The 27,293-nt window shown below is 42.9% G+C and overlaps 1 protein-coding gene and 1 long non-coding RNA gene across 2 annotated transcripts in view; both read right to left on the bottom strand.

The window, feature by feature from the left end:
• LOC137290580 (large ribosomal subunit protein uL13m-like) overlaps positions 1-27,293 on the bottom strand; it is a 421,196-nt gene that overhangs the window by 160,112 nt on the left and 233,791 nt on the right. The window lies entirely within an intron of this gene.
• On the bottom strand, positions 6,916-13,390 carry LOC137290891 (uncharacterized). Its single transcript, XR_010957236.1, has 2 exons — positions 13,307-13,390; positions 6,916-8,516 (listed from the first exon to the last, which is right to left on the bottom strand). It is a non-coding gene; the product is annotated as an uncharacterized lncRNA (long non-coding RNA).

Genomic DNA, 27,293 nt, shown 5'->3' with positions numbered 1-27,293 from the left:
CACATACTTGCCACCAGTGTTCCTGCTTCTGCTTCCTGTTTTCCTTCATGTCTTTTATAGAAACAGAAAACAGTTCAAACCCAACTATTTGCGAAGTGAAGAGCTCCGGGTTGCGTTACCAAGTGGTTGTGTCGATGTCAGCCCTCTAAGTCGTTGCACGTGGCTTATGGTTTGAATGTTGAAATGGAGGGCCATGAACCCAATCCGGTGTATGAGAAGGCGATGGAAAACCTTTTAGGTCCTCTGTCGTTTGTTTACATTCAGACCACTTGTCTAGAAAGAACAAGCAGGATCCGAGAGGCGGTTTGTGTGCCGACACTAGACTCTTTCACCTGTTTGTCAGTCTTACAAATTGATGAGCCCTTTGATTACCTGCTGCTTTTTGTCATATTGCTGTGGTTTGATGGACATGTGTATTTCAAGAAAAGAAATAGCATAAATATTCGACTTGCGGGATGAATTTGACGGAGCGTCATGTAGTGTCATTATAAGTCATTGTACATTATTGTATGCTATTGTATGTCATTGTACATCGTTGTACATCAACCTTTTTGAAGAACATGTCTTACATTGCTCCAAGTAAATCCTGTCCGATCCCAGCCACATACTGTACCAGGAGTACTCCCCCTTACCGACTGGACGCCGGTACCTAAAGCCACGTTTTAAAAGTAACAGAGCCCAAAAATCTTTCATCCCCACAAGCATCCGCCTTTTAAACGAAGGGTAGGACAGGATTCTTGGTGTTATTTATCGCGGGTTCACTCTAGCCCATGCTGTCCTGTTCGTAAGTTATGTACTTGTCTGTATATCTGTCTATGTTGTAACATCTGAGTGTATTTATTTACTATTTACTTTATGTATTCTATTTAACATTTCCTCTCAAATGTCAATGCGCTTTCATTTGTAAACCAAATTCCTCTCGAGGTAATAAACTATATCTTATCTTATGTAACTGTACATCAATGTATCTCATTGTACGTCATTGTACGTCATTGTATGTCACTTATAATAGACCATTGTAAATCACTGCACACCATTTTATGTCACTGTACATAACTGTGCGCCACTGTACCCCAGTGTAGGCCACTGATGTTTGTCACTGTACATCATTGTGCGGCATTGTACACCACTGTGTATGTGTCATTGTAAACCACTTCATGTCATTGTACATCACTGTACTCTGTTGTATGTCACTGTACATCATTGCACGGCACCGTATGTTCATTATTGTATGCCATTGTTGTACTGTACTGTATGTTGAGCAGCTTAGGCGGACGGGTGGTGCTGGACTTGACTTTGTGTTTGCTTGTGATGGGCAATATCTTGGGTTGTTTTCAGAAGTTGTGTTAATTTGTTTGCCATACATATGACCAACCTGCCTTAAGTGACCATCGCATCCGAACCACCTGCCATATCCGACCGTCTCACCACAACTACCTGTCACATGTGACCATTTCATCAGTACCACTTGCCACATGTACCTATCTCACTACAACCACTTGTCAAAGCCATTTACCTGAACAAAGTTATGTCTCCTCATCGTACGACTCAGTTGTACTCAATGTTTGACAGGTACGTGAAAGGTACGACCTTGAACTTCTAGGGTGTCACTAAAAACAAACCATGAATCCATTGCATGCATGTTCCCCCTGTGGGGCTACAAGCTGTATGGATGAAGAACACATGTTTCAACGTCTATGGATAAATAAACACACGGAGACAATGTGACACGAGTGAGGAGGAGACGGGAAACCTCCTTATTGCTGGTGTGTGAAAACACACCCACTTTACACCCGGAGTCTCCATACGATTGTGTCTTACGTCCATGTGGAATACACTGGCCCACACACCCGACCTATCGATGTTAGCCACAATCAGAGGACATGACGGCCATTGACTGTCTCCTGTCACTCCCATCGGTCTGAACGCCGAGAACGCCGTGACGTCACAGCACGTGAAACTTCCGTCTCCCTTCAAAGTGGATGTACCTGTATTGTGTGCGCTGCAGATTACAGGTAGGTGATTTGATTCTGTAGCTAAAATGTCTGCATGCGGCCGTGAAACATACCTAAATTGTCAGCTCTTGTTTATTCGACTGTGAGATGTTAACTTACCTGATTTCAGCTAAGACTAGTAAAGTAAACGTTGGAGCGCTGTGCTCACCTTTTACCATTTTCTGTGCGAAACTCCAGGCATCGTAGATGTCGAAGGGTGGATGTGTGATGCATGTTCACACTGACACGGTTACAATAAATCAAGAATGCTTAAAAATGTCAAATGTAAGCAAAATCTTGACAGTCTTGTTTGAAGTGGATTTTCAACTTGTTAATGTGAAAAGAAAGTGAGTCGGAATGTTATTGATCCGCTACCCACATGGGATGACCGCGGAAGTCGCTGCATTTGGGGGTTCGCTCACTTGGAACCAGCTGTAGGTCGGCCTGAACTTACCTGTAGACATCCACACATCGGATATCATTTACAGTGTCACACCTGGGCATTTACAATCGATCTGTTCTCTCTGAAATGTGATAGCGTTTTCTATATCTTCACATAAACCACAGATTACACCATACGCAACTAAACTCAAATGGAATATGCATTTGCTAGTCTGTAAAAGTTTGAGTTAATCGATTTCAATGACGTCACATTTGTTCCACAAAAGCGTATGTGAAGATGCCGACGTAATGTGGAAGTGTTCGCCACACTGCCAAACTGTTTCAGGCATAAACGTCCAGAGAACATGGTACCGTAATCAGGATGGGAACACTCCCACTAGGGGATGCACAGCTGTAAATACATTTCTACGGAGTAGTGAGATAACTTTAGACAACGCAACACTTTACATTACATAATGTTCCATTGGATACATCTGTGTTTATTCCATGCCTTTTTCATCATCGTGCTGCGTTAGCCACCCGATGTCACACATCCATAAACAGAGCTGTCATGTCAAAGGCTATAAAGCCGCGAGGTGACCCTGCGTCGATGCAGAAATCAGGAAAAGTGTCAACAATGTCCTATTAACAGGAACCAGAATAAAAGCTACATTGTCGTTAGGTCAGCACTGTCCCATATACAGGAACCAGGATATGGGTTATATTGGCACGTGGTCATCAATGTTTCCAGGACCCAGAGTAAGGGTCATATAGCCCCGAGAATAAGGACTGCGACTACTTTGCGTAGTTGTATGACTTTGAACAGTAAGACGAAACAGCAGCTCCTATACAGTTTAGACTATTCGTGCCCCGAACAATTGGTGGGATTCTATCTGTTTGGTGGCGATATGTTATTAAACATGCCGGCATCATGGGCGTTGTACATTTGTGTCCAGACTAAACTGTATGCCTGCTCACATGTCCATGACGCTAACAAGCACTTTATATCTGTTGATATTTAATGAAAACACGCCATATGGAGATGTCGCACGAGAAACATTGTAAAAGACTGGAAAGTTTATCCGCAACAGGACACGGTACATTCCAACTGTTTGGTGGCGATATGTTATTAAACATGCCGGCATCATGGGCGTTGTACATTTGTGTCCAGACTAAACTGTATGCCTGCTCACATGTCCATGACGCTAACAAGCACTTTATATCTGTTGATATTTAATGAAAACACGCCATATGGAGATGTCGCACGAGAAACATTGTAAAAGACTGGAAAGTTTATCCGCAACAGGACACGGTACATTCCAACATAAACACATGACATCGAAATGTGTATTTTTACTGTCACCGTCTATCTGCCTCGAAGTCTCCGTTATGTGTCCTATCGCACTGCCCTCTCGTGCACGTTCTACGTGCCATGTACTATTGACCTTGTTGGACTTCAACGTGCAAACTCTATTCATCCTTTCAAGGTACCGGATTGCAACATGTTCACTTTCTCCGAAACCACAAGTACGTTTTGACAGATAATCGCCGGGACATGTCAACATTGCGGTTTCTCCCACTTTGCGTTTCCTTAACCCTTTAACCGGCACACAGGAAAGAATGTTGTAACCTGCACATAATAAAGAACCTGTGGTAAGCGGCACATTATAAATGACCTGTTGTAACCGGCACATTGTAAAGGACTTGTTGTAACCGGCACATAGTTGAGTTGTTCTTGTTGAGAGTTATGACCATATCAGTTATGTCTGTACGTGCTATTGTATGGGACGGTCACCACGTCAGTCCTGCTGCGTCCTGCTGCGTCTTACAGTTGTTGCTAACCACTCTTACTGCTTCCATCACGTTGTGTTGTGTAACAGCTACTGCACTAAACCCCCACACTTTCAGTTGTAAATGTTTCAAGATATTCTGGACAATGCATGTCTTGTGCGTCGCAGATTCTTACAAATGCTTGCATAGTCAGTAGCCTGCAGGTTCAAGCATTGCTTCCCTGACGACAGGTAGACACAGATGAAAAATGCTCCAGAGGAAAAGAACTCGAACACATTTCAGTTGTGTAACTCGACCAGAGTAAGAAAACGTGCGATCGCAGCTGCTGCATGTATGTTGTTTCAGTCCTTTTGGACTTTGTGTTTTGAAAGGTGATTTAAGCTATCCAAAATATCTACGAATATCGCTAAATTCCCCTGTAATCGGAAGGTGAATTCCCGTGTCTGTAACTAGTATTCTCCAACAACCAGTAGTGGTAAGGGTTGTTCGTTTTGAAGGGCGAGGCTAAATGGTTTGCAGTTATAATGAAATAAATGCAATAACATTTTACCAGTTAAGTCAGTCAGACTACATGAATTACAATAAACACACCCCACTCTTGTGGAGTTAGGTATGTGTTCAAAGCGTCCATAGGTGGGCTGGACATTAGGAGACCGTTGAGTTGTTTATACAGGTTTAAGGTTAAAATAGACAGTAAGTCTATTTGTATGCCGCAGTTATAGTTTTAACATCAAAATGATGCAGTACACAATGGATTCTTTGCCGCGGCTACTTAATGAATTTAAGTTTTCATGTATTGTTTTCATCTAAAAATCTTAGTCATGTTGTCTTTCACCAGATGCCAGGTATGCGTAGAGTTCCAACTTCTAAATGCCATCAAGGAAGAGACAGGCACATTGTATTCATATATATAACTGTTGACTAACGGTTCACATTCCTATGTTTCTCTATCTCTGAATGACAATTTAGGCTAACCTTAGTAAAAGCTTCTACGTGAAAGGAGCTCCAGGTAGAAAGACCATGCCTTGTTCTGTCTTTGAACAGAACACAATCCATAAGCAAAACGAAACATATCTGCTCAAGATGGGGAAGGAGATGAGACTGTATCCAAGGGGATGTTCATCTGTTGCCTAGCCGTACTGTGACTACACGATGCTATGCCCTGCGCCTTTATACAGGTAGTACCAAACAGTTTGCCCAGCATTTCTCATATTCTTTTATCATTTAAGTTCAGATGACATTTATGTAGCAAAAGGAACCATGTGTCAAGCTACTCCAGTGGAATACTGGTGCTGAGACATTGAATATCAGGCAACTCACTGGAGGTTTTGAAAGTGAAACTCTACATCCTGTAAATGTGAAGCTCGTCCTTCTTCAAAATGATTATTATCCTTTAAGATTATCGTTACTCATTCAGACAAGGATAAAGCGATATATGCATACTGATTTTTTGTTAAATTTTTAGATGTCAACTCTTTGTAAGTTTTTTTATTACAGGCATTCTGTTTTGAACAGTTTCATGTTGTCACGTCTTGGCTACCGTTTATATTGTCATGAGCTAGGATTATTTTTTCGTCCCATCCTCACAGACGCTTGATTGTCACAGCACTACTAACCACTGCGAACAGTCACGTTTATTACACACACGTGTAAACATGGACAACAGGTGAATAGAAACCCGCATTTAATTCCACAGACCTGGTATGGCAGCTGGATTAAGACACAATTCGTCCTTATCATGGACACTGGTACGCCAGCATCGGCGTCCAAAGTGGCATCCTCTATAGGATCCGCCCCACACTAAGCCGCTGACATGTGTTACAGTGCTGAAATACTATATCTCTCACCAACTGACGCACACTTTAAGGATCTCGTAAATCATGGTGGTATGAAAACAATACAACAGGGCTTAACAATCGACCAGAAAGTGCAAACTAATGTACGTAATTCAGATATCTGTCTGCGTGCAGTTCTTGCTTGAATGTGCACGGCTGGAGCATACACCACAACTTACGACCTTCAGTAGCTAACTCAGGAGTCATGCATTCCAAACATGTCAGCAAGTTCAGCAAGTTTTCCTCCATGTGTGATACATAGGAAATCAGAAAACAAGCTGATGCGGTGACAAATGTGTTTACCTTGATTTGTTCACCAATAGCGATGGGAATCAGCGTGTGGTTGGCCATACGTATAATGCCCCTATGTTATATCTTGTGTGGGTTCGCCTTACGTGTAACGCCCCTATGTTATATGTTGTCTGGGTTCGCCTTACGTGTAACGCCCCTATGTTATATCATGTCTGTCACATGTTGTATACACATGTTGTATCCTCTTTTGTCTTGGTATACACGAAGGCCTACTCGGGATGAAGAGTTATCTCCGGTGATACTCATTTTGGGGAACCATAGGGTAACAATGGCTAGGTTTCAGAACTTAGGGATATGAAGAAATTATTGAGGTAAGTGCGGAGAGCTTCTTGAATGTTGTTCGATACATATATCATTATGGGTGAAATATACACAGTATCTCAAGGTGGATAAACCTACTAATAACTTGGTATTCGACGGTAAGTGCGGTGATGTGTTTGTTAATGATTACGTTTCCTACATTACGTTTACTGTGACCGAGTTCAGTAACTTGTTGATAACATTTATATCTGTGTCAGAACCGCTTGTGATGTGTTGCGTTTGTTTAGCCCGGCAGGTGCGATAAATCTGTGTGACTTGTCTTCCAGGTGTACAGAATATCCTTCCATGTAGAGATTCATTTATTCATTCAAGTGTGGAGAAATTGGTAAAATGGACTCAGAATAAAGTATACATCACTCTTTTTCGCCTTAGTTAGATTTTACCAGAAACTGCGACTTCTGATTACTCGAAAAGCCGTATTAACTGTAATAATTGCCATCCTCATCTTACGGCAGATGTATCAGATACCGAGAACACCACAGTTCTGGATCGACTTCTTATCTCAACTTGGGCCTTGCAGGTATCACCTCACCAAGGCAAAGCTCTCATCTAGTTTTAATTTTGACAAGTCACGATCGATTTGTTTGAGTTTATTTGATTCTTTGAGGAAGGGAAGGTGATTTGCTTGACAGCTTTTCATGCGGTCTGTTCCATGTGCTTTCCTCCCGTACTGCCCTCTGACTAATTTCCAGCGGAACGGTAGTAGAAATCCGGTTTGATCATGGAGCTGATTTCCGTGAATATTTCAGTGTCATGTCCCAGAAACAACCTCCTGACTGAAGAAAGGAGGGACACTATAACTCAAGCAACACAAGGTGCCAACAGGGACAGCAAGCGTATCAAAAAGTATGGAAAACAACAGGTTCTTCAGAAAAATCTTGAGTACACACACTCGATCAGTTACACTGGCCACTTGACTGCGTCTGTCAGTCAGTCATCGGATAGTCAGAAATATTCCATAAGAGTGCAACACTTAAATGTTCCAGAACACTGAAATATTCCAGAACAGCCCAACACCGAAATATTCCAGAACACTGAAATATTCCAGAACAGTCCAACATTGAAATATTCCAGAGCAGCCCAACACTGAAATATTCCAGAACAGCCCAACACTGAAATATTCCAGAAAAGTCCAAAACTGAAATATTCCAGAACAGTTCAACACTGTAATATTAAAAAACAGTCCAACGCTGAAATATTCCAGAACAGTCCAACGCTGAAATATTCCAGAACAGTATTCCAACATATTGCATCATGTCACACAGTGAAGTCGCCCAGTTCCAGCACGGCCACACTAGTCATTTGTTGACGTATGTAACGGCCTAAACTGACCCCCCTCAACCGTCCCGTACCCCTCACCACCACCCTGGCCTTGGTGGTCTGTCAGGGCGTAGCTCTCCTCGTCCCCAACGTCACACTCTCGGCATATGATAGTCTTACAAAACACAGCTGACGTCACCAGGCCGCCCAGTCCGATAAATGCCATGCCTACGACGATGCAAATATCGAGATCGTTGCCGAGTTTGGCGTAGTAGGTGTCGACAGCTTCTTGTTGTCGGGCAGTCAGTGTGGGATCGGGGGTGTGGCTCCGCGGAATGATGTATCCGATGGTGGAGATTATGAGACCGATAAATACGCTAGCTATGGCAAACAGAATCAGATAATCCAGCGCAGTCTGCGGCGGTTCCAGAAAATGCTCAGAGTCGTTGGTGTTGGCCATGATGTAGTCCTCATGAAGTCTGGTGTACCAGGTACTCTTAAGTATGTCGTGGTACTCTACAATCCATTTATATTGCTAGATATTCTACAGAGTGGTATAAGAATCATACAGTTGGATGCCGCTGCATTGGGCTTCTCTCCCTCCTGTGTCACTTCGGGACTTCTGAAACAACGGCGTAGAATAGTATTTAATAAACAGATATAGATAAAAGAGAGTTCCTGAATTTTATAATTTTATTACAATATTTACAATATTATTACTATTACAATAGTGGCAGACAAACACCAGCATATATAATCTGACAATGATCGTTTATGCTATCCTGTAGACATGTTTTATGCTATCCTATAGACATGTTTTATGCTATCCTATAGATATGTTTTATGCTATCCTATAGACATGTTTTATGCTATCCTATAGACATGCTTATCATATAAACATGTTTTGACACCGTCTGTCATTATTAGGACACTGTTTGTCATCGTTTCTACAAAACACCACCTGTCATTGTTTACACAGAACACCGTTTGTCATTGTTTCAACGGAACACCGTTTGTCACTGTTTCAACACAACACCGCCTGTCCTTGCTTACACAGAACACCGTCTGTCATTATTACACGAGAACAACGACTGTCATTGTTTACACAGAACACCGTCTGTCATTATTACACCAGAACGACTGTCATTGTTTACACAGAACACTGTCTGTCATTATTACACCAGAACCACTGTCATTGTTTACACAGAACATATCCTGTCATTATTACACGAGAACAACGACTGTCATTGTTTACACAGAACACAGTCTGTCATTATTTCATCAGTACACTGTCTATCATTGTTTCAACAAAACACCGTCTGACATTGTTTCAACAGAACACCGTCTATCATTGTTACAACAAGGCAGTGACTGTTATTCAGATCCACAAATCTTGAAGTGCTGGAAAGTTGATGTGGACTCTCAAAGCTCATGCCTCACTAGGTGAGGTGCACGTGCTAACTGCCTTGGTGGAATGCTCTATAATCCAGAAGGTCTGTAAATATCACAGCTGCCAGTTGCTGTTGTATTGTACAATGTTGATCCTTATTCCTATTGTCAGCTGCCGTATTTAAACACGTCCGTCCATTTTTTCCCCCTTTCTCCTCCATGTGTACACTGACCCCGGAACACGTGCCTTAAAAACGGCTACTTACAGAGTCTGCGAACAAATACAGCTTCTCAGAAGCTCCCCCTACAGGCGGTGTTGTGAGCCATGCACTGCATCACGCCATACGACATCTATCGTCAACTCAGGAAACATTAGCATGTGCCCCGATTCTAGAGGACAATCACAAGGACAAGGACGTCCTCTATTTGACGTTTATCACGTTTAATCCAAGATCAACTGAACATTCGAGATGAGCCACATATAGGCAGGTGCAGGAGTAGGTTCAATACCACCCACCTGCCGCCACTGCCGGTAACGCAGCTTCTGTGTCCCCACATTGTAAATATTGAACTGCAAAAATAATTTAGCATCAAGTGTCAGACTCAACGTGTCGTTGCTTGTAACCGACACGATCACAGGAATCATAGTAAAATCAAAATGTGCAAAACACATATTCTACACATTATTGAAGACTGTCAACAGTATGTAGCAAGCACGTGACATATCATTAAAGACTACCAGGAGTATCTATGACTTGATAGCATGTTTTTTTTAAATATACAGTATATATCCTATACTTGTGAGAACAGTTTATACATTATACATGTATAAACGTAATACGTTAATCCTGCCTTTACATCATTTACACACCATCAAAATATTGTTGGGTAGTGTCATGTCTACATTCTCTCTAGAATCCGGGTATAGCGTTTACATACGTTTGTCGAGACCCTTTTGACGACTTGAATCATTTTATGTCAGTCTGCACTTGATTCCTTGAGTAACAACTTGATCTATGTCAACAACCGCGCATAGCTTCGTCGCTATGGTTACACTGTACTCAATGCTTGACCATAGTGCAATACAGTGTTGCGGAGTACACATGGACAACCTTAGCGTACACACAGCTGTGGGGATCAATAGCGTGAAGGTGCAGATGACGCTTTCGGTAGTAACGTTATCAGTCGCAAGGGTATATGAACTTCAGTAACACATATAGATTGTCTGAAACCCTAACTGGCAGGTATATATAGGCCCATGTGTCGTCAGGTGAAACTTCTGTGAAGTATGTTCAACTCACTTTATTTGGTAAAACTCATGACATCATCAGCTAGTTTTCAACCTTGACTGCTGTTCTGACACAACACAGATCAAACAACTTCACTCCCTCTCCATCCTCATTTCTATTGGGACATCGCCACCCTCACATCCGTGAGAATTCCGCACATCGGTTCAAAGATGCACCATCACATTTGAAACATTTCTCAGTTTTTTTGCATTGAGAGAAGCTAAAATATTGACACAGTGGCTGGCTACATAACCTAATTTAGCCTAAAAATGTGCAATACGTAAATTGATTTCAATTGATTATATCGTAAAGATATCGACAGTGGTTGATTTCTCGGCTTTTTCCATTCGCGCAGAAAGACGTGTCACAATATAATGTGTGACGACCAAATGATCATGGGCTTATAATCTATCACCATTCAGCTTATAGGACAAGTTGATATCATAAACATTTACTGCTTGGAAATATAAACACCCGACGAAGTTTGGGACTCACTCTCTACCGGGATCGACTGTCTATCTGGGAAATGATGACGTCCAACTTCCGGTTGGGCGTGGACTGGGCTTACACCCTGTGGTTATGTAGCAGTTAGATGGATGAATGTCGAATACATCGTGGAGGTCAGTAATGTATACAGATCGTAGTAGTCTATGACCCGTGTGTCATGTAGACAAATGAAAGTAGTCTACAAACCGTATGTCATGTAGATAGATGGTAACAGTCTACGCACCCTCCGTTTTGTAGACAGATGGTAGTAGATTACGCCCCGTGTGTCCTTACGACAAAATATAATAGACTATGCCCAATGTCGTCATGACAACGGATGATAGTAGACTACGCCAAGTGTATCCTGACGACAGTTCACAGTAGACTACGTCCTGTGTGTCACGTTGACAGACGGGGAACGAGTAAACCCCGTCTAGGGTTTATAAATATAATCTTAGTGATAAAGGTACTGAGCTACCTTTATTGTCATCAGCTTGTCATGAACTTTTGCAGGTTTTGTAATTCAGGTGACATCCTTGTCATAAAAATATGCGTATCTTTAAAATCAACAATGAATGTATGAAGTGGACCCCGTGATGCTGTGTAACTTTTACCGACAGGAAGAAAGCTTCGTGTGACTGTGTAACTCCTACAGACAGGAACTGGACGCTGCGAGACTGTGCATGCATCTCCTACAGGCAGGAAGTGGACCCAGTGATGCTGTGTAACTCCTACAGAGAGGAAATAGACCCTGTGAGACCGTGTAACTCCTACAGAGAGGAAATAGACCCTGTGAGACCGTGTAACTCCTACAGAGAGGAAATAGACCCTGTGAGACCGTGTAACTCCTACAGAGAGGAAATAGACCCCGTGAGGCTGTGTAACTCTTACAGACAGGAAAAAGATTCTGTGAGAGTGTAACTCCTACAGAGAGGAGTTGTCCACATGAAAAATGACAGACAAGCAAACGCACTGGACAAAACGGTGACCAGCATCGGGACTTATGCGTCGTCATATTTGCCTGTGACATGTTTACCTGAAACTGAAAACATGCTGGAAGCTTTATTGACCTCTGGATGTCATAATGTTGATCAAAACGACTTCGAAGCTGAGCATGAAATCTTGGTAAAAAGCCCATGCTCGATTGTACCACGAAAGTTGTGTAAACACATATGTTTGCCACAAAGGGAAGGGTGACAAACAATACTTGCCCTAGCCATTCAGTGTGTCTTTCATGGGGACTGTTTATGCACAGATCTAAATATGACACAGATCATACGGTTTAGTCTTTATCACTGTCGCTGCGAATAGCTGCACCATTGTTGATAGAAGTTCTTATTCCGATGGGCAATAGGGGAAATAAAAAGTGGTCATGTCCTTGTCCTCAATGCATAACATTTACCTGTCTACCTGAATAGATCAATTTATTAGATATCCCGAAAATCTTTATAAACGGGACATTTCAAGAAGTGATCTAAATATGCTTACATACATGACAATTTCTTAGAGATGTCTTATTATATACCACCTTCCAACGCGCCAAGTTTGGTAAAACATGCTGAAGAAGCGTTCTTTAGAACATGCGACTGCAGGCGTACTGGTCACCGACAGCTTGTGACAGCCAGAGAAACACACAACCGTGTGAGTAAAGTACATGCCGGACCTCAGACGGCCGTGTGTCGTTAATATTGTGAAGTCAATATTTCATCGATCGAGCATAAGATTTAATATAACCTGGCTATCGTTCGCATTATCCATAATAATTTGCATTTTGTGTTTGCGGACCGACCTTTAAGACACGACAGGAAGAGATCATTTTGAATGCTGTCATGTCTTTAAACCCTACCCCCTTCTCCCTCTGTCCCCAAACGTCCCACCCATATATATATAACTTGTCGCTTTTGTAGCACAGCCAGAAATATGTGACTGATTCATACCACAACACGCGCATTCATGTGGGAGTATTGTTTCAGGTGACAGTGTACACAACACGTGCTTTCATGTGGGAATATAGTTTCGGGTGACAGTGTACACCTTGACAGCTACACGACAGTAACGGCAGCTACCCCACGACATGCCTTACTTGACTGACAGCACCATCAAGCGGCCTGTGTACCACGTGACACCGATATGCGATGATTGTGTACAGGTACTGACAGATCATCAAGGGGCCGTTTTAGATAATTACAGAGCACAGTGGTCTGGACACAATACAGGAGACGAAAGCGGACACTTTTGTCCATCTTACCTTCCATGCACAGGTAATGGAGTCGTCCCGTGCACAGGGACCACGACGACAGTTTCCACAAAGTTGTGACACCTGGGGAATATTGATCAGTGAAATAACGGGTCACGTGATATTTTCCTAACCACCTGTTGCATTCACCCGAATCGATATCTGTATCGCTGATAACTCGAATAGTACTCGGTGGAGTAACAGTATACCATAGGTGTCACGTTGTTTGTGGGATAACACTATGCCAAAATGTACTCTACTGGGTGGGGTGACAATATACTATAGGCGTCACACTGCTGGGTGGCGTAACAGTATACCCAATGTGCGACTGTACTGGATGGGGTAACAAAATACCAAAGGTGTGTCTCTACTATAGGTGTCACACTGCTGAGTGAGGTAACAGTATACTGAAGGTGTGACTCTACTGGGTGGAGTATACCAGAGGTGTGACTCTACTTGGTTGGGAAACAAAACACCTATATATAAAGGAATATGTCTTCCCTTTGAATGGCGACTTTATCATGTAAGACAATCAGGGTTAAGGTCAAAGGTCAAGGTCACAGTAATCCCTTTTGTTGCTATTCTTGCTTGAAATTCTGTGTTTAAACTCTTTTCTTTCCTAACTGCTAAGTAAGACAAAAAAGACATGTCATACCTGTAACTGATGGGACACGCGCGAGTCAGACCGTTTCCATGGTTACCATGCATTTAAAATTCTATTAGATAATGCATCATCACATGTCTTTATGTAACTAAATATTGCTTTTCAAGAATATTTAACGGTGTTAGTGATATCCTGCTCCATGTGTGATACATACGTGTGCACAATCATCTTCAAGGTCAAAGGTCAAGGTCACATTTATCAATTTTGTAGCAAATGTGGACTAAACTTAAATATTTCCTTATACATTGTTGGTATGTGAACACAAATAAGACCAATTACTTTGGTTTAGAGCTCAGAATCACTATTGTATTCAAGTAATTATTGCCAAAATAAAATGTGTCGTACAAAATGATGTTTCGGGGGCGTCAACGTGTCAACCAGGTCTTTCAAGGACAATTTATATGTGAATGAATCAAAGATAACATTAACACATTGCTAGATCCATGTGTTTTAGTGATTGCCTCTGTAACATACAACTCAATTTTTTTGTAAAATTGGACATGTAAGTTGTTATAAAAAGAACATGCTCCAAAATCTCAGAAACACGTCAAACTAATTAATTTTCCATTTTATCGTACAGTTTCGGTTTGTAAACGCAAATATTATTCATGCATCATCATTTTAGATGCAAGATTCTCTGCTATATAAAATTCGAAACTGTAAAGTTGAAAGCTGGGGTATGGTGCAATTTGAAGGGGCTGGGGTATGGTGCTATTTGAAGGGGCTGGGGTATGGTGCTATTTGAAGGGGCTGGGGTACGGGGGTATTTGAAGGGGCTGGGGTATGGTGCTATTTGAAGGGGCTGGGGAGGGAAGGGAACATTTCTATGGACGTTAGTGGATGACTTTCAAGGAATTTCGTATTTTGTAATAAATCAAAGACAAACTGTAAGATTTCCTTTTTCATATGTTTGATTCATTATTTATAGATCAAAGCTAATTACAAACATGCACAAACATGACGGTAACACCGACAGCCTTCCATTATCCGTTTTGTACAGTCTACCATTACAATATGTTATGTACACAACATTGTTTTGTTCACATATGTAGTGACTGAGTTTAGGTTAAAGTCACACTCACCAGTATTCCAGCTATATGACGGCGGTTGGTAAGTAATCGGGCCTGGACTAGACAATCCAGTGATAACACGGGATGAAACAAAAAAGTTGATCTTTGGTTTTTGAAATGAAGATATGTAATGTAGACCCTCAACAGTTGTACAATTTCCCCTGGCGTTGCCATACTTGGACTAAGGATATCAAATATCTTAGTAACTTAGTAACTGAATTGCTAATGGTTTACTGTTGCGCTTGTGCGCCAAGAATCCATGCATACCTTTGACTCCAAGTCCACAATAGTCCAAGAGGCACACCAGGACACCAGTGTCATCACATCTCACAGCCGTGCATGTTTCAGAAGAATTCTTGTAGGCTGTATGCAAAATTAATCGAATATCTGCTTCCACTTGTACTGGCAAATTTCAGTTTTTCAGTTTCTCGTGACCACGTAAATTTGACAATTTTGCCATTCATGAATCTTTGATTTTGTCTTGAAAACCAATATATGAACTGAGGTGATCCACTATCAATGAGCTTTGTTTATATTGAGATCAAGATAAACACGAGATGTTGATTCAAATATTCCCTCTAGATAGTGTGATACCTTTGATGGAAAAACAGGAAAAATGTGCTTCTCTGCCAAATGGCATGTTAACCCTATCTCCGTTTACAATCAGGAATACCATGTAAAACAGAGTAGGCAGAATCTCAAGACAGACGTACACCGCATACCATCTACATCATAAAAATGTCTTCAACTTTTATTGATAAATATTGCCCAACACAGAAGGGACCAGTTACTAGACTATATCTGTATGCAATGTTGACATGTCACGCACAGTAGTGGTACAATGGTGCTGTGATGACGTTTCCCTGACGCACTTGTGCCGCACTATTGTTCTTAATACTTCAGTTATGACTGTCAGTCTGGACGCACAGCTGATTCCATAATGAACCGTGAATGTGTGTCATGTCACACCTTGGGTAAAACTGTGAGTCTTGGTCTATATATGCATCACTTTGTACTACTCCCAGTCTTAGTCCATGTCTGGCCAGATATTCGCATCGCTTTGTGCTATTCCCAGTTTTAGTGTTTGTCTGTAGACTGTTAATTCAAGGATATGGTTTGCGGTAGGTTGTAAAACCGTTCCTTCTCGCTGTTCCACGAACGCGTGCAAATCCGTCATGGTGTAAGTGTATCAACTGAGTGGGAATTAGGGAGATGACGGTGCGTAGCACGTCTTTCATTCAGACGCCCGCACTGATAGCGCTATATGAGGCCAAGGTGCTGGCACAGGGCTAATCTCCTGATTAACCTAGTCCGACCTCGCGTTCCAGCAGGGAGCATCAAGGTCCTGGTGTCCCGAGGAGCAATCTCTAGTCAAACTCAACCACAATAACCCTGTGTGCAAGAAAGAAAGGGGTGGATTCAGTTGACTTGTTCGAAATACGACCTGCCAGTTAATTTAAACATAGTTTAGTTATACAAAACCTACCGCTTAGTCACCAAAACAAACTTAACACAGCAAAATATGTTGCGGAGGGTAAAATGCAGGGGCTCTGTTAGCTTTCGTTTGCTAAGTCGATTGGACCTTCATTTCAGGTCTCCCACCCCACCGTTCTCTCACTCCCCAACCTCCGCCATCCTCCTCTCACTTCCCCCTCCCAGCCCACCCTCCTCTCGCTCACTCCTCCCCACCCGACCATCCTGTCTCTTCCCCCTCCCAACTCCACCCTCCTCTCACTTCCCCCTCCCAACCCAACCCCACCTTGCTATCACTTCCTCCTCTCACTCACCCCTCCCCACCCCACCTTGCTATCACTTCCTCCTTTCACTTCCCCCTCCCACCCAACCCTCCTCTCACTTCCTCCTCGCACCCAACCCACAAGAAGAAAACACTTGTTGACAATGACTTGCCCATATACTGATACGATAAAGGGACGGATACGTAAGCAGGAGAGGATCCAGAAGAGACGTATTTGTCAAAGTATGTGCACAGGTGGTTTATCTCCTAGCACCCACACTCCAAGCAGGTTGAACGCCATGCACATGCTAAGATATAATATACCTAGGGGCCGTGCATAAGGCGCAGTGGGTTGCAGCCGGCGTTATCTGTGTGTGGGACTACATCACCAAACAAATGTTGCAGTATCTAAGGAATCCCAGTTCCGACATCTTCCGGTGTCTGGGATGATGATGACCCATCAGATCGACGAAACCGTGAAAGGTTGGTCTGACCTCAGCGCGCTGCCAGGAGTAGAAACAAATTACATTCCCGTGGGGATATGGTAGAGTAAAACATAAACTCCTTGCAGGGGAGTCACGTTTAACTGAGCACTGTAATGACATAATCTAGACTGGTACCAGACTCCTCAGTCCCGGACTGAAAGCAAGAGGACAACTATGAAAGAGTGCAGACCACCTCAGTCCCGGACTGAAAACAAGAGGACAAATATGAAAGAGTGCAGACCACCTCAATCCCAGACTCAAAGCAAGAGGACCAACGTGAAAGAGTGCAGACCACCTCAGTCTCGGACTGAAAGCACGAAGACAAACATGAAAGAGTGCAGACCACCTCAGTCCCGGACTGAAAGCACGAAGACAAATATGGAACACTGATAACCTCCTCAGTCCCGGACTGAAGGCAAGAATAGAGGAATAGGAGCTCTAATATACCGATAACGATTACAGGCTGGCACAGACGTGCGGCCGTGCACTTGGTACGACTGATGGACCAGTACTGTTTATGTACAACTATATTTTTAGCCATTAGAATGGATTTGTATCACAAACTGAAAATCGCTGAACCCATGCACCTGAGGAATGTTACGATGCCGAAAAAGGCTTTTACTGAGCATTCTCTTGGAACACATCCTTAACCCCCTGTAATTGGAATAATTAACTGATAGGCCTGTTCAAATATCACCTCACAACAAACAAGTCTAATCACAGAGTATACATTTCTCACTCCTAGGTGTGACACAAGTTAGATAACACATTCTTTTACATCGAAATTAACACTTGTACATAGCGAGATCCAGGTTTTGCCTACGACTGTTTCCGTGGCTGGTGTTGGCGCTCAACACTTTAAACACGTCTCCGTTGAGCCAACTCTATCTCTGGGATCACCAGTCCCCATGATTGAAGCTTCGTCATACCGGCTACTACAAACAACAATAAACACATCGCACTTTCCGGGTTACTTATTTCCATACAAATGTGCAAACTTTAGACAAGTTCCGGAGATCTACCGATCCCTTGGCAAACAGACACTGGGAACAATCATACATACTTCAAACTGCATCCCGTGTTAGTGTCTAGCCGCGGACGTACTATATAGGTAAAGATACGTTATGTTTGCTCATTAGAGTGTACTCGGGGTACAGGGATGTTTGCCTTGTAATGCTACATATTTAAATATCCATCTCACAAGTTTTCTCTCTTTAAAATCGGTGAAACATTGGCACACTTTGCTGAAACACTGATATGAAACACTTCAGATACCATATTGCATGTTTTAACTGTCTGTCAGTATATACGGAAATACTGTTCTTTGTACAAATTCAAGCACATCCTAGCTCGGGCTGCCGATTGTGAAGTGACCAACAAGGCATGTAGGATCCCGGGGTTATAACTTGACCTACAACTGTGAGGGTAAGGAACCCTATTGTTCCATCATAGAGGTCCGTTCAGGAAATTTGTTTGTCCTCTAGAGTCATGAAACTGTGTACTTTACTAACATGACCTTTCTGCCGGTTACTCGATTTGTATAAAGAATACTATCGTACGTCCCTCTGGGTGCTGCTTGTTTTGCTTTCCTTCTATACGCGAGGCACATTTGTGCGTGATGTAAAACCCTTGTCTGCGTATTGTATCTGCCTACCGTAATATACATCGTGTATACTATATGACACCGTATTTACCTCTTCCTTCTATCAGTTCTACTGTTACACAATTAGACCGGTACGTCTTTGGCCGTGAACACGGTACACGTATTCCTCCTTACATAACATCTTGCCCTTCTCTGAGTTTCATACCGTAGACACCCTAATCGTCTGTTCTCCAGCTGTCATGACCAGAATACGTCTAATCTGTTTTCCTCCATCACCAGAAGACTTCTACTGTCTTCCACTGCCATTACTAGAATACGTCTACCATGTTCTGTCATCACCAGAATACGTCTACTATGTCCTGCTTCCATCACTGGCATACGTCTATTTTGTTGTTATCACAATGTCCATTCTTCTGATCCCCTACTGCCATTATCAGATTACTCCTTTTCTCCTATATTCTCCTGTCCACAACCTTCACTTGTTTTCCAAACAGCCACACCCTATCAGGACTCTCACAAACACCCTGTCTTCCCACAAGAAATTGAGATGCGTGATTAATGCTGAGGGTCCCATCCAGGTAGCCCTAAATACATGGAGATATGTGAATGAGATCACATGCAACAGTTGAGACAGAAATTTGAAGTCTTTTCGCCTCATAGCCACCAGAATATATATTAACACAAGACCTCTGTTGGCAAGTCTGACTTGAAAATAGCTCTTTGCAACACCTTGGCAGCATCCCAAACCTCTCGATTCCAACACCAATCACTGAAAACGGACGAAGTGTGAAGACACAGTCTCGCCATCAGCAGAAACATAGGCATTCATATTGCGAAGCCTACTGACCGACCAGGACTAGTCGGAGTCCCTGCACTGTGTGCGTAACACACACGCACGCACGCACACAGACATGCACACACACACACACATGCACGCACACACATATTTTATTGTTATACTGTAGTCCTAACAATTGATTCCTGGTGACAATGTCATCATGTATGCCTATTAACTCAGTAGGCCTTCTCAGTATTCAAATGAGTAAGGGGCGGTTGGTAGTTATTGCTGTACAGCAGTTTTCCAGTGGTTTATAAATAATCGAGTCAGGAGAGATTATCCAGTAATCAACAGCATGATCATCGATCTAAGCAACTTTGGCACGATGACATGTGTTATCCAAAACCATCCGATCTTGGCGAGTTTGAAACCTTATTACAGACAATATATAACAATATATTAGACACACTACACTGTTCACAATAGTACTCGCATGAAGTCCAGGTTTCCCCTCTTTCCCCTTGACCATGTGGTGTGAAGTCCCGGACACAGCACCACTTGGATGGTTCTGTTGGACGGAGACTGTCTTCTGAACGTTATCCTATGAAACTCGTCAATCACAGGTCTCCTAGTCCATACATAACCAGAGACGTGCATTCCTTTTACAACGAAAATAGGATCAATCTGCATAGTTAGAAGCCGATACAAGGGGTGTGTTAGCGAGGTGTTAGAGGTAGGATTCCAGTGTTGACTCGTGGTATTTCCAGTGATGACGGCGCCCCGTGTAACAAAGCAGACACATGCACCGACATAACGCGCGACTCCCCATCACACACAGGGTGTCAGCTCTCTAAGCTGTAACACATTGAGCACCGGGCCACACACATTCATGTGTTGCAACAGGAATAAGCACGTCGACCTAAACTTCCAGCATATTATTATGCAAACAGACATTATTGTGTCATGGTTGTGGTGTGACATGGACAAATGGCATTCACAGTTACTGTAAATGTTACATGGTATCAGAGCCTGTGACGTAAATGTTCTCTACTATGACGTCAATATTGTTGCGTCACAATGGATTCACACTGTTGCACCTGATGAGGTGGCTTAACTTGTCTCACTGTCAACCAGCTGGAGCCGAACATAGTTCCTACCTCACATTTGGGGACAGCGACTGTAGTTGCGTGCACATTCCCATTTATTACAAGCGTCTTCTCACAATTCTAGAGCAGAAGGATGTATTTTCAGATATAATTTCTATACTTTGAACTGCCTTCCAGAATCACGGTTGTGATGTGGGCTCTTTCCTTCACATTCATCTCTGACAATTTGTTTTTAAACTTAATGGTAAACAGATGCACCTGCAACAGGATCCGCTATCTTTGGTAAATGCTGCCAAAGGTTGGTCTTCAGTCGTCTGAGCAAAAAATATCACAATAAGAATCACGAGTATCAACTCCCCCGGAGCTGGTATTTTCCTAATAGCAATACGGACAGTCAGCTACTCTGAGACTGGGCGATCAGCTACTCGGAGACTGGGCGTTGTACACAACTACTTCACTGCAATGAATGCAGCAATGTCTCAAACCAAGGCATCCGGCTTTGAAGGAAGGTAGGGAGGGGGTGAGCTGAGCTGTCGGTGGTATTCGCCCTTGCTCACATCTTTCATGTTCCTCCTGACAGGTGCCCCTTTGACTCCAATTCTCAGTGAACGACTTGATGACTTGACAAATAGTCAGGTTGCTATTAGCACCATGGCGTCAAAGGCCACTACAAGTGACGTGTGGCTTTATCGCACTGTGTATCGTTACGGTCTGTACACAAAGACAAATGTTCCATACAGCTTGTTGAACTGACAGTATTGTGGAAACTAATGTCACTCACATTCTATACCTCACACAACATTCACCAGTGGAACCTAATGTCACTCACATTCTATATCTCACACAACATTCACCAGTGGAAACTAATGTCACTCAGATTCTATACCTCACACAACATTCACCCGTGGAAACTAATGTCACTCAGGTTCGTAATGTGAAAAATGTCGCGCAAATGCTATGTCACTGAATCCAGTTGTTACATCAAAGTTTTCTATAAATCTATATGAAGTAGATCACTGTGTTTGAGGTGGGTTTTTCTATGTTAAATAGGTCAATGTGGTGTAGTAATTTGCTCATCATGAAATAGGTGAATGTGGTGTAGTAGTTTACTCATCATGAGATAGGTCACAATGGTGTTGTTAACCCAACGTTAAATAGGTCAACATGGTGCGATGATTTACCCAGCATGAAGTATTTCACTGTGGTGCAGTGGATATACCAGCATGAAGTAGGTCATTGTGGAGGAGTGATTTACCCAATGTTAAATAGGTCAATGTGGCGTGGTGGTTTACCCAATGTTAAATAGGTCAATGTGGCGTGGTGGTTTACCCAATGTTAAATAGGTCAATGTGGCGTGGTGGTTTACCCAATGTTAAATAGGTCAATGTGGCGTGGTGGTTTACCCAATGTTAAATAGGTCAATGTGGCGTGGTGGTTTACCCAGGTAAAATGGCAATAACGAGTTCCTGAATGCAACAAAACTAAAACATGACCTTGAGTACCTGTACACAAAACAACAAGGCCAACAGAGAGAACAACAAGCAGATTACATCAGTCGTAACCTTAAAGTCTCCTTTGTGTGCAGGGGTCATTGGTAAATCTAGGGAGATCACATTACTGTTATATGTTGTTATATTCCTCAAAAGGCAAAATCTGCAAGGCTATCTTCCGCCATCACACGACGAATGCTGGACTACGAATTCGAAATGCACTCACTCATTCACACACACACTCACTAACTCGCTCATTAAGTTAAAATAGAATCAGTATGGCATCGGCCGTCGCCCCCGAGTAGACAATACACCGGAACCCTGAATATGCCGCTCTGGTCACGTGGCCATGTTTGCCATCAACGTAACCCCAAATAGGGACATGGGCCTTCTGGATATGTAAATACCCCCAACTAGGAGATACTTCATTCCTGAAGTGTGGGTGCCTGCTCGGGAAATTAAATTATTTTTATCAACATCATATTGTGTACCTTACTAAAGGAATACGTTTTTTCGAACATTACAAAATGTGATTTTAATGCAAAACTGACGAATTATTGTCGTTCCTGTTCTGGGTTTATTTACCCAAGACAAAGCACTCCTCCCATCGGTTCCGTAGACTAATATTTCACACAATATCTCTCCAACATTGCAAGACAGACGCCGACAAACCACATGCACAAACACGGTCAATGTACGCTGTGCTTGTATTAGAAGCAGTTCATGTAGTGTGTGGAACACTGAGACTAGCCAGGTTGTGGGGAAGCTTATTACAATGTACATGCAGATCCATGAAGGTGTCAGACACACCTTGCGAACAAACACATTTTGTCGAGAGGAGGACATGAGAACATTATTATCATTAATCGTCATATTCGTAACCATGAATAAGTGTGTGAGTGAATATGGTTTTACGCCGCTTTTAGCACTATTCCAGCACTATGACCCTGGGGGACACCAGAAATGGACTTGACACATTGTAACCATGAAACCTGCAGATATCGATGTTTGGATGGCGCTAATGTCAGTATAGTTCAAAATATTTAAAGACAATCCTGTTTCCTTTTTGGGTAAGAAATACCTACATGTGTATACTACTCCGACACTTGCTACACACATGTATACCTATGCACGGCGCCATTATCTTGCAATGTCTCAGACCTATGATGACTGATTAAACACGGTCCCTTCACAATAGTGGCCTCTCTAGGGCGGTCAGCTATACGTGTTTCTCTTTTATGATTTGTTCTTTCTCCCTAGAGAAACAATACCTGCCCGGCACTTTGGTCCTAATTAAGTTGCAATCATGCAGCAGGTTTAATATTTCTATAATTTATTTGTGACCATAGTTCAACAACTTTGTTACTAGTCACCAACACTGGGCACTTGTCGTCTAATGGCATAATGCAACGCATTTTTAGAGCGGATGTGCACATGTGGACAAAGACGGTTCACACATCCGCCGGAAGTGCCATCCATGATATTATAGGTCCTCAATACCACAAGCATTTCCCCAGAGGCTGCACATACAGACACCACTGTTGTAGATTAGCCACCATGTAACGTGTTTGTTGTTTCGCAGTCTGTGTATATTTATTGCCAAGGGCACATAACTCTCAACTACAGTTCATCCAATAGCAATTTCTTCCCGAACCTACACACGTGACAGGTGACGCCATTGAAACCGATTGTTATGGAGTAAAACCCTATTCCGTGCCCAGTAACGGCTATCTGGTGTCCTCAGAGTAACAGAACACCTCTACGTCGATGAAGTGTCCAAGTATCGGTCGACTGCATATAGCAATGTAAGGAGCGTAGGTCGTGTATAGGTCGCCCACAATACTGGAACACGACCAATTACAAGATCTGAAACACAATGCTAAATTATACATCTCTGAAGATGCCATCCATTACGAAAAATGTCACGGGCATTTCTCTGGTTGGAATACATAGAAGGAGCAATGTATGCCCCAAACTACTCCCATATCACGTACTGAACATGTCTAATACAGGCCGCATAAATCTCTTATTACACAGAAAAGGTGGATGTTGAAAGAAAGTATTCTAATGCTTATGTTCTTGTAACACATGTGATGTAAGAGTTGACAAACAACCTGTCTTTGCGGCATATGGGGATCAGTACTTCGGTACAAGTACTCAGGGCTCCATGTTACAGACAGACAGACAGATAGATAGATAGATAGATAAATAGATAGATAGACAGATAGGCAGACAGAATTTACTAACTCTTTGCGGCCTCATGCCCATACAACAAACACATAGACGTAACACTGGTGAAGGCACAGCAGCACCAGCAGGTGTTTCTGTAACTTGTAACATCCCACCCCCTCGTCACCCCACCTCCCCGATAACATCTCCATCTGGAGCTACTAAAGGAGGAAGTGGGTCACATGTCACGCCACACCCCTGTACACGTCTTTATTGTTATCTGGTGGTGTTCAAGAGATTCCCAGTAATGTTAATGGGAGACAAGTATTCCGACATTAGACAACGTTTATGTTGCATTGTTACGTAATCTGATGTACGTTGCTGGGGTTACCCGGCAGGTATAAAGTCAGGAATCAGGTGAGATATCACTGTGTAGTGAAACTACATGGATGCTTGTGTCAGTGCCCAGCTGGACTTCACTAGCTCCAAACTGGCGCTCACAGACGCAAGCTGCAAATGGCCGTGTTGCCAGATGGGTGTGCAAGCAGTATACTTCTCTTGAATACGGATTCTTCCTGCCCCCTTCCTCTGGAGTACAGAACACTGGAGAAGACGGTATAGGTTATGCAGCTATTACAGCGCAAGGTGTCTTTTCCAGTGTCTCCAGTGGTGTGAATTCATGGGGTGATATGTAGACCATGTCCGTTGAACAATGGCGGCACTCTGTCATACAGACCCTGAAAATATATCTAGGAAACTCCATGAAAGTCTAGAATATGTGACAAGTCTAGATTTCCACAGTTTCTGAAAATGAAGAAAGTCTGTGGCCCTCGTGTCATCATATTTTTATCATATTCCATGAACAGTGTTTTTTCTGTAAAATATGTTAATTTCAGAGACAGAAAATTGCTAAAAGCGGCGTAAACCTAAACTCACTCTCTACTTATACTCTTAACAGGGTGCCCTGTTCTCAACCGGATATAACCCTTATGTGTAACATCCTACGATCCACCCCTGCTCTGCCATTCCCTCCCTAGACACTCTGCAGCACCCCGACTACATCCTATACCTATCCCTACTGTACCTTCCAAAACGCTCCCACATATTCATCAACTCAGCTCGTCCGTGATGTCTGTGAAGCGGAAGTAAAATAGCATCTGTCTTCAAATGATACAGACAATGTAACGACATCGTCCTCTTTATGTTACTGATTCAGCAAGAGGTCTGACGGCGACGAAAATAGCAGTAAGATAACACCAATAGAGGGATGTTAGTTTTATATGGAAACTGTTAACTCATGGATTTGATTAAAATCTAGCGATGTGCCTCGGTACCTCTGGCGTGCCTTATGCTGTTTTTCCTCGTGGAGTATATATAGAATTATTTGATATGAAAGGCAAGTTGCCCTTGCAGCGGGCTAGTGCTTCACATGGTCTGTTCCTCCGGGTCTCCTCTCTCATCCAGATGGAGAGGTATTTAAACAAACTTTCGTCAGCTGTGGCGAAAGCTCAAACAGAGAGAAGATTTACAGGATAAAAAGCTAAGAGTTACGGCGATCCGTGATAACACAAGTGTTCGGGGTCATGACCTCACATGGTGCACGTGACACAGCCTCACCTGGCGGCAACTTCAAAGGCCACCACGCCCAGGTGTACCAAAAACACAGAATGTTCTGCCGAGACCTAGATACAGTCAATCAGGTCATGTAATGACAGCAATAAATGCCGATATATGTTTTGGGATTAACCAGGTCGGGGACAGATCAAGAAATCCTACCCTGTCCTGGAAAATAGAGTCATTCAGCGTGTCACGACAAAGCCGCCAGATGTGGAGAAGTAGGGCGCACGTGTGTGTGCCTTAATACTACTGGAACCGGTATTTGGATACACTCAAATCACAAGTAATCTCTAGCAAGAGTAACCTAATAGCGTACCAAAGTATAGTGCACAGCGGCAGCATAGCGTACAATACGCTTGGACAGGGGCACGCATTTCTGGCACAACTAGAGTATACTGTGCCCACGGTATATTGCAGAATTGTCCCATAATGAACTATACGCTCATTTTGAAGTTGACCAACTGGTACCAACTATTTCATTATAAGATAAAGTGTTTCCAAAGTGCAGCCACAGATAAATCTGCAGTGATGTCTGTTAGGTTAACACATTTTCAGTGTCGTCGTTAAGGTAAATACAGTTTCTTCCTTGATGCAGTTACCGTAGCAGCGTCGTCTGTCATCTGTGAGGTAGGTACAGCTGCTGTGTCGTCTGTGAGGTAGTTACAGCTGCTGTGTCGTCTGTGAGGTAGCTACAGCTGCAGTGTCGTCTGTGAGGTAGGTACAGTTACAGTGTTGTCTGTGAGGTAGGTACAGTTGCAGTGTTGTCTGTGAGGTAGGTACAGTTTCAGTGTCGTCTGTTAGGTAGTTACAGTTGCAGTGTTGTCTGTGAGGTAGGTACAGTTGCAGTGGTGTCTGTGAGGTAGGTACAGCTGCTGTGTCGTCTGTGAGGTAGGTACAGTTGCAGTGTTGTCTGTGAGGTAGGTACAGTTGCAGTGGTGTCTGTGAGGTAGGTACAGTTACAGTGTCGTCTGTGAGGTAGGTACAGTTGCAGTGGTGTCTGTGAGGTAGGTACAGTTTCAGTGTCGTCTGTTAGGTAGGTACAGTTGCAGTGTTGTCTGTGAGGTAGGTACAGTTGCAGTGGTGTCTGTGAGGTAGGTACAGCTGCTGTGTCGTCTGTGAGGTAGGTACAGTTGCAGTGTTGTCTGTGAGGTAGGTACAGTTACAGTGTCGTCTGTGAGGTAGGTACAGTTGCAGTGTTGTCTGTGAGGTAGGTACAGTTGCAGTGTCGCCTGTGAGGTAGGTACAGTTGCAGTGTTGTCTGTGAGGTAGGTACAGTTGCAGT

The sequence above is a fragment of the Haliotis asinina genome, chromosome 7 (genome assembly GCF_037392515.1).
Source record: "Haliotis asinina isolate JCU_RB_2024 chromosome 7, JCU_Hal_asi_v2, whole genome shotgun sequence".
In the NCBI taxonomy this organism is placed as follows: domain Eukaryota; kingdom Metazoa; phylum Mollusca; class Gastropoda; order Lepetellida; family Haliotidae; genus Haliotis; species Haliotis asinina.
Note: the sequence above shows the minus strand (reverse complement) of the source record. Positions and strands in the feature narration are given on the sequence as shown.